Raw genomic sequence first — 10,776 nt, forward strand, 5'->3', positions numbered from 1 at the left:
GTAGAAAGAACATGAGCTTTTCCACCAGACAAGCCTACATTTGAATCCCAGTTTTACCACTAAACAACATAACCTTAGATCTTAACCTCAGAATGTGGCTTTGAACAGAGATCAGCACATTGCAATGTATGGGCTGAATCCAGCCCATAATATGTCTTTGTAAATAAAGTTTTATTGAAACACACACACCCATTGCCAACTTGCTATTTTTACTGTAGGCAATAATTGATCATATCATTTCTGGTTATTGTGATAATTAACATTATGGACATCATGGTAGGAAATATTTGGTTTAATGCTATATATTGTCTTCACTGGTTACTTGTTACTATTTGTCTCTCCCTAAACAGTGAGTTACTGGAAACTTTCAGGGACATGATTAGTCCTTGGAACAGAAAATCTAGTGCCTCACATCCACATTATAAGATGGGTTGACACACAAACAACATGAAAAAGCCAGGGAACAAATCACCCCAAACAAACCAAGATACTCCAATAACAGAATCCTTCGACACTAAAATAGAAGAAATGTCAGAGAAGGAGTTTAGAATGTACATGGTTTAACTTGTCTGCAAAGTAAAAGATGGCATGAGGAATGAAATCAGAGAGAAAATACAGGAAGTGAAAGATCAATTCAATACAGGGGCAGAGATTCTGCAAAAAAAAAAAAAAAAAAAAAAAAAACCCAAGCAGAAATCCTCAAAAGAAAGAGTCAATAAACCAAATTAAAAATTCAATAGAACACATCACCAACAGTCTGGACCACTTGGAAGACAGAATCACAGGCAATGAAGACAAAATACAGAATCTCGAAAATAGAGTTGACCATGCAGAGAAGAAAGGGAGTTATGAATAGAACTTCCAAGAATTATGAGATAACATGAAAAGACCAAATTTAAGATATATTGGGATAGACGAAAGCACAGAGATACAAACCAAAGGAATTCACAATCTTTTCAATAAAATAATGCCAGAAAATTTCCCAAATATAAAGAATGAAATGAAAAAATCAAATACAAGAGGCTTACAGAACCCCAAATGCACAGATTACAACAGACCCACATCAAGGCACATTATAATGAAAATGCCTAGCATACAGAATAAAGATATAATTTTAAAGACTATGAGAAAAAAAAATCAGATTACTTATAGGGGGAAACCAATACAGATCTCAGCTGATTTCTCAACCCAGACCCTCAAAGCTAGGAGGTCCTGGAATAACATATTCCAAGCTCTAAGGGGGAAAAAATGGATGCTAAACAAAAATCCTATATCTAGCAAAATCTAGCTTCATATTTGAAGATGAAATAAAAAACCTTCCACGGTAAACAAAATTTAGAAGAATTCACAACTCAAAAGCCTGCACTAAAGAATATTCTCAATAAAATATTCCATGAAGATGAAATTTTAAAAAAAGTAAAAATCAACAAAGGGAGTAATTATACTAAAGGAATAGCCAATCAAAGGAGAAGCTAATTCAAATTAAAACCAGAAATGAAACAACATCTGGGAATACAAATCATATCTCAATAATAGCCTTAAACACTAATGTTCTACATTCAATAATCAAAAGACATAGACTAGCAGATTAGATTAAAAAACAATACCCAAAAATATGCTGCCTCCACAAGACTCACCTCATAGGCAAAGACATCACAGACTGAAGGTGAAAGTATGGGAAAAAACATATAACTCACATGGATCACATAAACAAGCAGGGGTTTCCATCCTTATATCAGATAAAGTGGACTTCAATCCAAAATTAATCAGAAGGGACACAGAAGGACATTTTATACTGCTTAAGGGAATTATACATCAACAAGACATAACAATCATAAATATTTATGCTCCAAACAATGGAGCATATCCATACATCAAGCAAACCCATCTCAATTTCAAGAATCAAATAGACCACAGCACAATAATACCAGGTGACATTAACACACCTCTCTCACTACTGTATAGACCATCCAAACAGAAACTAAACAAAGAAAATATAGAATTCATTATTACAATCAATAATTTAGACTCAACAGAAATATGTAGACTATTTCACTCATCAATGAGGGATTACATTTTCTTCATAGCAGCACATGGATCCTTCTCTAATATAGACCATATCTAATGCCACAAAGCAACTCTTAGTAAATATTTAAAAAATGGAGATAGTACCCTGCATTCTATCAGATCATAATAGAATGAAATTAGAAATCAACATTAAAACAAAAAAATAGAAGCTACTACAATGCCTGGAGACTGAATAGTATGCTATTGAATGATGAATGGATAGCAGAAGAAATCTGGGAGGGAATAAAAAATACTTAGGGTAAATGAGTATACTGATACAACATATCAAAATCATACTACAAAGGCAGTGCTAAGAGAAAAGTTCATTGCATTGAGTTCATTCATTAAAAGAATAGAGAGTCAATGAACAATGACCTACCATTATATCTCAAAGTCCTAGAAAAAGAAGAACAGATCACACCAAAAGCAGTAGGAGACAGGAAATAATTAAAATTGGAGCTGAAATCAATGAAATTCATACAAAATAAACTATTCAAAAAATTGACAAAAAGTTGGTTTCTTGAAAAAATAAAAAATTGATAAATTCTTAGCCATGCTAACAAAGAGAAAAAGAGAAAACTCAAATTACTAAAATTCATGATGAAAAAGGAAATATCATTATGGACACTACTGAAATACAGGAGATAATCAGAAACTATTTGAGAACTTTATACTCTAATAAAATAGAAAATCTTGAAGACATAAACAACTTTCTCTCTATAATGACCTACACAAACTGAATCAGGAGGACATACACAATTTAAATAGATCAATTTCAAACAATGAAATTGAAGACATCATTAAAAGCCTACAAATCAAAAAAAAAAACAGCACCATACAGATTCTCAGCCAAGTTCTACAAGTACTTCAAAGAAGAATTAACACCTGTTAAGGTCTGTAAACAAGTCAGATTGGCACCTGTTATTTTGCCAGAGAAATGTTAGAGTCTGTAAACAAGTCTGTATGGTGCCTGGCAAAATGCCAGAGGGAGTGGTTTGTGAAGTAACAAAAGCGAGCCATTAAGTGTGGAGATTCCTTATTGGTTGACTGCTGTATCTATTTTATGCTAATTAGATAAGCTGTGTAAAATGTATACATACCGCTCCCGTCCTACAATAAACGGCTCCTACTCCTGCTGTATCAACGTACACAAGTTATTCATCACCCCCACCCCCACCCCCGGTTAGTTTGCTGCAGCCGGACTGCGGCAAACACCAATACTCCTCAAATTACTCCATGAAATAGAAAACTCATCTAAACTCATTCGATGAGGCAAATATCACCCTGATACCAAAACCAGATATATCAAGGAAAGAAAACTTCAGACCAATATCCTTGATGAAAACAGATGCAAAATTTCTCAATAAAATTCTGGCAAATCACATACAAAAACATATTTAAAAGATTGTACCATGATCAAGTTGGTTCATCTCAGGGATGCAAAGTTGGTTCAATAGCTAGAAATCAATAAACATGATTCATGACATCAATAGACTTAGAGACAAGAATCAAATGATCATCTCAATAGATACAAAAAAAATCTGACAAAATGCATACCCCTTCATGTTCAAAACACTAGAAAAACTAGGGATACTAGCAATATAACTCAACATTGTAAAATCTATATAAGCTAAACCCAAGGTCAATAGTATTTTAAATGGAGAAAAATTGAAAGCATTTCCACTAAGAACTGGAACAAGACAGAGATGCCCTCTTTCACCATTTTTATTCAACATCATCCTTGAAACACTAGCCAGAGCAATTAGAAAGAAAAATAAATAAATAAAGGGTCACAAATAGGAAAAGAAGAACTCAAAACTATCACTATTTTCCAAAAACATGATTCTATATTTAGGAGAACCAAAAAAATCCACCAGAAAACGTCTTGAATTCAGCAAAGTAGCAGAACATAAAATTAACATCTATACATCAAATGTGTTCCTAAATATCAGTGATGAATCCACTGCAAGAGAAATTAGGAAAACTATTCCATCCATAATAGCTTCAAAAAAAAAGAATATTTGAGAATCAATCTAACAAAATAGGTGAAAAGACCTCTACAATGAAAACTACAGAACACTAAAGAAAGAAATTGAAGAAGAACGAAAGATCTCCCATGCTCTTGTATAGGCAGAATTAACATTGTCAAAATGGCCATACTACCAAAAGCTTATATAGATTTAATAAAATTCCTTGAATTACGATGACATTCTTCATAGAAATAGAATAAGCAGTCATGAAATCCATTTGGAAAAATAATAGACCCAGAATAGCCAAAGAAATCCTTAGTAAGAAAAGTGAAACAGGAGGCATTACAATACCAGGTCTTAAGTTATACTACAGAGCCACAGTAACAAAAACAGCATGGTGTTGACACCAAAACAGACATGTAGACCAATAATATAGAATAGAAGACACATAGTCAAACCCACATAAATACAGCTATCTCATACTAGACAAAGGCACCAACAATACACATTGGAGAAAAGATAGCCTCTTAAACAAATGGTGCTGGGAAAACTGGAAATCCATATGTAGCAAAACAAAATTAAACCCATATCCCTCCACCTACACAAAAATAAACTCAAAATAGATCAAGGACTTAGGCACTAAAACAGAGACTCTATGCCTCCCAGAAGAAAAAGTAGGCCCCAATCTTCATTATGTTGGCTTCGGACCTAACTTCCTTAACAAGCACCAGAAGTAACATCAAGAATCAAGAAATGGAATGAAAACAATGTAAAAAGCTTCTTTTCATCAAAGGAAACAATCAATAATGTGAAGAGAGAACCTACAGAATGGGAGAAAATCTTTGCCACCTACCCATCAGATAGATCATTAATCTCCAGGATATATAAAGAACTCAAAAAACTTAATATGAAAAAATAACCCATTCAATAAATGGAAAAGGAACTCAACAGACACTTCACAGAAGAAGAAATTCAATTGGTCAACAAATATATGAAATAATATTTAACCTCCTTAGCAATTCGAGAAATGCAAATGAAGAGTACACTGAAATTTCATCTCATTTTAGTCAGAATGGCAATTATCAAGAATACAAGCAACAATAAATGTTGGTGAGGATGTGGGGGGAAAGGTACATATATACATTGCTGGTGGGACTGCTAATTGGTGCAACCACTCTGGAAAGCAGCATGGAAATTCCTCAGAAAACTTAGATTAGAACCACCATTTGACCCAGTTATTCCACTTCTCTATTTATATCAAAAGGACTTAAAATCAGCACACTACAGTGAGACAGACACGTCAATGTTTATAGCAGCTCAATTCACAATAGCTAAACTACAGAACCAACCCAGGTGCCCTTCAACAGATGAATGGATAAAGAAATCTCGTGGTATGTATACATAATGGAATATTATTCAGCCATAAAGAAGAATGAAATTATGGCATTTGCCAGTATATGGATAGAACTGGAGAATATCATGCTAAGTGATATAAGCCAATGCCAAAGAACCAAATGCTGAATGTTTTCTCTGATATGCAGACACTAATTCACAATAAGGGAGGGGGCAGGAAGAATAGTGGTGCTTTGGATTAGATAGGAGTGAAGGAAGGGGAGGAGGAATGGGGGTAGAAATGATGGTAGAATGAATTGGACATCATTACCCTACGTGCATATATGATTACATGACCTATGTAACTTACATTATGTACCAGAACAATGAGAATTTATATTCCATTTATGTATGATGTGTCAAAATGCATTCTACTATTATATATAACAGATTAGAACAACAACAAAAAGATATTGACTTGGCTTCTAAGTTTACAAGAATCTTCCTTTGCTTTCCCTTCCAAAAAAACTGATCATGTGACAATAAATTTTAAAAGAAAATCAAATCAAATAAAGTGATGTTTCTTAGCCAAACTTTAAAATTTTTCTAAAACCTGAAGAGGTGAAATTTCCTAATATAAAGATATTTGCATATTTGGGGAAAAAACTACATACTATATATGGGGAAAATTATTACAAATTTTAAGAAAAACTATACACTATGAAGATATTTGCATATTTGAGATGCCAGAAAAATAAATTCTTTACCAGAGAGCAGGTTCTGGTGAAATACCTCTCAAAATTGTTTCACTGAACTGCAACCTCAGCATATGATCCACCAAAGAGAGTAAGTTATGGTCAAGTATATTTGGGAAATATTTAATATCCATTCCCCCCTTGAAGAATCAACCATGTGTATTAACATATTCAAGTTCTGAAATGAAAATCTTACATTCTTGCTTTAATTCAGCATTTTCTCAAACTTATTTCACTTAAAGGACCCTATTAATAAGCTAGTATCACTTAATGCAAGGGTCATGGAGGTGTTTTCAAATAAAATACACCAACAACATAACCTTAAATTCATACTGAATTCTACATGTTTTTTTTTCAATTGTGTTCTTATTTACAGTATATCAGGTTGATGAGCAAGCCAGTGTGGCTTCAGCTCTGCCACTATCTGCTAGCACACTTAATAAATTTCAACCCTCACTCAAATACATTTTATACAAACTGTTTCTTGTTCATCTTCATCTTTCCCTTTTCGTTTTTCATAAAGTAACCAGTGCAAATGGAATAATCAAATCTTGCTCAAAGCTTTCTTCATAGGCTAAAAATAGTACCATTTCAAAAACAGAAAAGCCAGTACCTGTTGGCTAGCTCATTTGCAACTGATGTAGGAAAATGTGAGCTTAAAAGTCAAGTGTACCAACATGTAGAACCTCTGGGTAAGGTAAAGAAGGAGCTCAGACAGACAGAGCCGACACTTCCTGGATATCAGGACAGTCCCCGGTGCAAAGGCCTACCTTGGGAAAGTATTAAAAGTCACTAAATCACAGAGAAACAGGGAGGTGAAGAGGGCCCCCAATGCAATGATTAAAGGCACAGATCACAAAACAATGGGGTGCTTCCAAGAAGCAGCTGAATCGGGTATATGACGCATCTCAGCCATTACTACAGCGACCCTACATGTTGGAAGGTTCCAAGTATTCAGTGCTGGGAAACCTACTTTAGGAATACATTTGCCCTTTCAGATTAGTTCATGCTTATGTTTCATCCTAAAACTGATCCACTCCCTGGCATCTGAAACTTGCTCTGTTATGCCTGTCTTCTGAAACGGCCTCCATGCCTTCTGGGCCACAGAACCCTGTGGCCACCTGCCTTAGCCTCTGCATCTGCCCTAAAATGACCTTTGCATTTCCAAATAGAAATTCTCCAAAAGTCCCAGACTGGTCAGCTCATCTGGGGTACACAAAATTCACATTTTCTTGATCTTATCATCTTCCCACTTTAACCAGGGTTTCCCTACAAGTTATCCATCAGGATAAGAATTAAGAAGTAATGAGTAAACACATTTGCTCTAGTCCTGCTCACGGAGCTTTAACTAGACCTGACTTCCTTTAACTTTCATTTACTCTTATCCTAGTAGCTCTTCCCAAATCTCCAGGGAGCCCTTCACCTTGTTCTGAATGGTTCCCTCAAATACCATGCACACAATGCACCCCACTTACCCTTGCACCAGATTCTTGTGGTAACATTTATTGTTTAAAATCCACTATTTATGCCAAGGCACCAATAAGGTTGTTTCAAAGCTGTCTGTTCTCTCAGATAAATCAGTTTTATCGCAAAAGCCTCTAACACACAAACTATTCTATCTGCTTATGTTGGGTGAGTCTCTACACTAAAGACTTTTTTTTAGAAAACTTTTTCAGTGCATTACCTTGATGATATTGTATATTCCTCCTTTTTTTTCTCTCCAAATCTGGGCATTATTCATGATTAGTGTGATTATGTATCCTGACTTATCCCAGTCTTTTGCTTGTGCCTGTTGTCCTGGATTAACCATTAATGTCCCATATTCAAAGCTGCTGTGTTTAGGTGACAAATTACATACTCACCTTATCTACAGACCAACCATGTGTATCTTATTCTCTCTTCTTCCGAAGTCCCTCAGTCAAATAGGCTCATGCTAAAGTACTTCTGCATTCTACACTTCCTGTTGTGAGCATACTCAGAATACAAAAGTGGATCCCAGTTACATTAAGTTCACATTAAAATTACCATTTCCTACTTACACCTCAATGTTAATTCCTTCAATTTATTCAGCTGTGTATATTCTCAATCCAAATAATTTGGGTGGTCTATAAATGGGAAAAGAATATGGGGCCAGAATGTAGTTCAGTGGTGGACTTACCTAGTACATACAAGGCTCTGGGTTTGATTCCCAGCCCTGAAAAAAATAATAAATAAATAATAATAATGGTCCCACAGAGTAATATTTAACCAGCCAATCAATGTCTTATCTTCCTCATCCAAGCTTCCAGAGTATAATCATGTGAGTAAACAGTACAAATTCTAGCAATAATATTTAAATAATTCATCTTCTTGTGAAGTTTTCTCAAATCTTCATTGCACATCACAGATACACTCCCAAAATTATCATTAAAAGGCAATGGTGATCTAATAGTGCACAGGTATATATGACTTTGGTGGCTATGTTCACTTTCAGATTAACCATGAAGTAAACTACCAGTGCAAAACTAACCTTGAAAATGTCCTTGAAATATCATGTAAGATAAAATACAGCTATGAGGATTTAAGGGAGAGACTTGCATTAGCCAAAATTTCTCAATCTGGACACTTTCTGGGCCAGATAATACTCTGCTGCTACATAGGGGCTACCCTGTGTATTGACAGATATTTACAGCATCCCTGGCCTCTGAACAGTAGATGCCAATGGCAACCCCCACTCCCTCAACTCCACCCCTAAGTTTAGGAGCCAAAAATAGCTGCGACTATTGCCATCATCTCCTGGGAGGTAAAATTATTCCTGGTAGAGAACTTCTGAGATGGCAGTTACACTCAGAATCAGATTTGTTCACTAATATCTCCTTAGGAAGGGTTAATATATTCCACATTAATTGATGTTTGTTGAGAGCACCTACTATGTGCAAGATACTTTTCTAATACTATGAAAGATGGAGAAAAACAAACTGAAGATATGGTTTCTGTCATCAGAACTTTTAAGAGATAAGAGATGTTGAAGGAACTGACTTCATTGTTATTCTACATGTATTTGTTTTATAGTCTTTGAGAAATTGAGTAATATATTTACCAAATATCTAAGCATATCTATTGGAGGAGTATGTTAGCAAATAAATAGTCTAAATAGAATGATTTGAATAAGACAGAGAGCTAATATGTATTATTCAGGTCACAAATGTTTAATGAATTAATGAAGAAATCCATATACTCTACAAAAAGGGAGGCTTCAAAGGTGGTTCAGAGGAGATGGGTTTTCTTCTTGACTGAAATGTATGACAGAAAAAGTGTTGGTCTTTTTCTAGGGATCAAGAAAGGACTTACAGAAAAGCCTATACTTTAGTTTGGAATTTATGATATTTTTCTTCAGCGAGGGATATTAAGCTTTCACAAGTTGGAAACTCTGACACAGAACCCGAGGATAAGTAGGTGGATTGGCTGTAATCTGGTCTTTGAACTAAAGGCCAGAGATGTATTTTACTGGTTACAAGAGGGCAATGTATCTGTAGGAAGAGAACTGGCCTACAGGGCAAGAGACCCTGGTTCTAAAGTTAGATCTGACACTAATCTGTGGTCTTCCAAGTGTTTTTAAGGCCATGAAGCCTAAATATGCTTTTTTTGGTACAAAATGAGAATTACATCTTCTCCATCTACCTCAAATGAAATAATGTAAATAAAAATATGACCTGAAATTGTTACATAAATAGTCAGCCTCCCATATCTGCAAGTTCTGTATCCCTGGATTTAACCATGGATAGAAAATATTCAGAAAAAAATTCATCTATATTGAACATGTACAGGCATTTTCTTCTTGTTATTCTCCAAATAATCCAGTATAACAACTATATTTAATTTTTTTTAAATATGTAATCCTTCGCAAATGTGCATGTCATCCTTGTTCAAGAGCCATACTAATCTTCTCTGTATTGTTCCAATTTTAGTATATGTGCTGCCAAAGCAAGCACTCAGTATCAAACAACTCTTTACATGGTTCTTACATTGCACTAGATATTATAAGTAATCTAAAAATGATTTATTAGATATTGTAATCTAAACATGATTTAAAGTGTGCGGGAGGCTATATATCGGTTATAAGGATGATTCACTTTGTTTTTTCCTTACCTTTGTGTTGTTGCTAACTGTAGAATTACCTCATTGCCTACTTGTGCACAAACGAGGGCTCCATTTCATATAAAGAGTGGAGCACCTTGATATCCATGGGAGGAAGGGGTTCCAGAGCAATCTCCTAGGAATACCAAGGGATGACAGTATAAACTGTTAATTATAAAATGGAATGATGGTACTGAATGTTCTCTAGGATTGCTTCCAGGTAATATATATATATATTTTACCATAAAGTTTTTTCAAGTCTCCAAGATTTATGAAAGTGGATTTATGTGCATATATAAAAGAACAATATTAGATATTAGTCTAATAAGATTCACTTGTCAACTTCCCCAAGCAGCTATACTGAGATCTAAATAAATCAAATGACTGGTATTTTTGAAAGGAACTACAAATGAATGGTCAGGTCAGTCATAAGATCTGGGAAAAATTAGTAGCTGGGTTTCAACATTTAGGAAGAAAATATTTCCATAAAACCTTTTTTTAAAAATATTGCTTAGTGGTCAATGGACCTTTATTTT

At 34.7% G+C, this 10,776-nt stretch overlaps 1 non-coding gene across 1 annotated transcript; it reads right to left on the bottom strand.

Annotated features, from left to right (window-relative positions):
- Window positions 1-9,988: 9,988 nt before the first annotated feature.
- On the bottom strand, window positions 9,989-10,095 carry LOC143395980 (U6 spliceosomal RNA). Its single transcript, XR_013090884.1, has one exon. It is a non-coding gene; the product is annotated as a U6 spliceosomal RNA (small nuclear RNA).
- Between the last annotated feature and the right edge of the window lie 681 nt (window positions 10,096-10,776).

This window comes from Callospermophilus lateralis, chromosome 3 (genome assembly GCF_048772815.1).
Source record: "Callospermophilus lateralis isolate mCalLat2 chromosome 3, mCalLat2.hap1, whole genome shotgun sequence".
Classification (NCBI taxonomy): Eukaryota; Metazoa; Chordata; class Mammalia; order Rodentia; family Sciuridae; genus Callospermophilus; species Callospermophilus lateralis.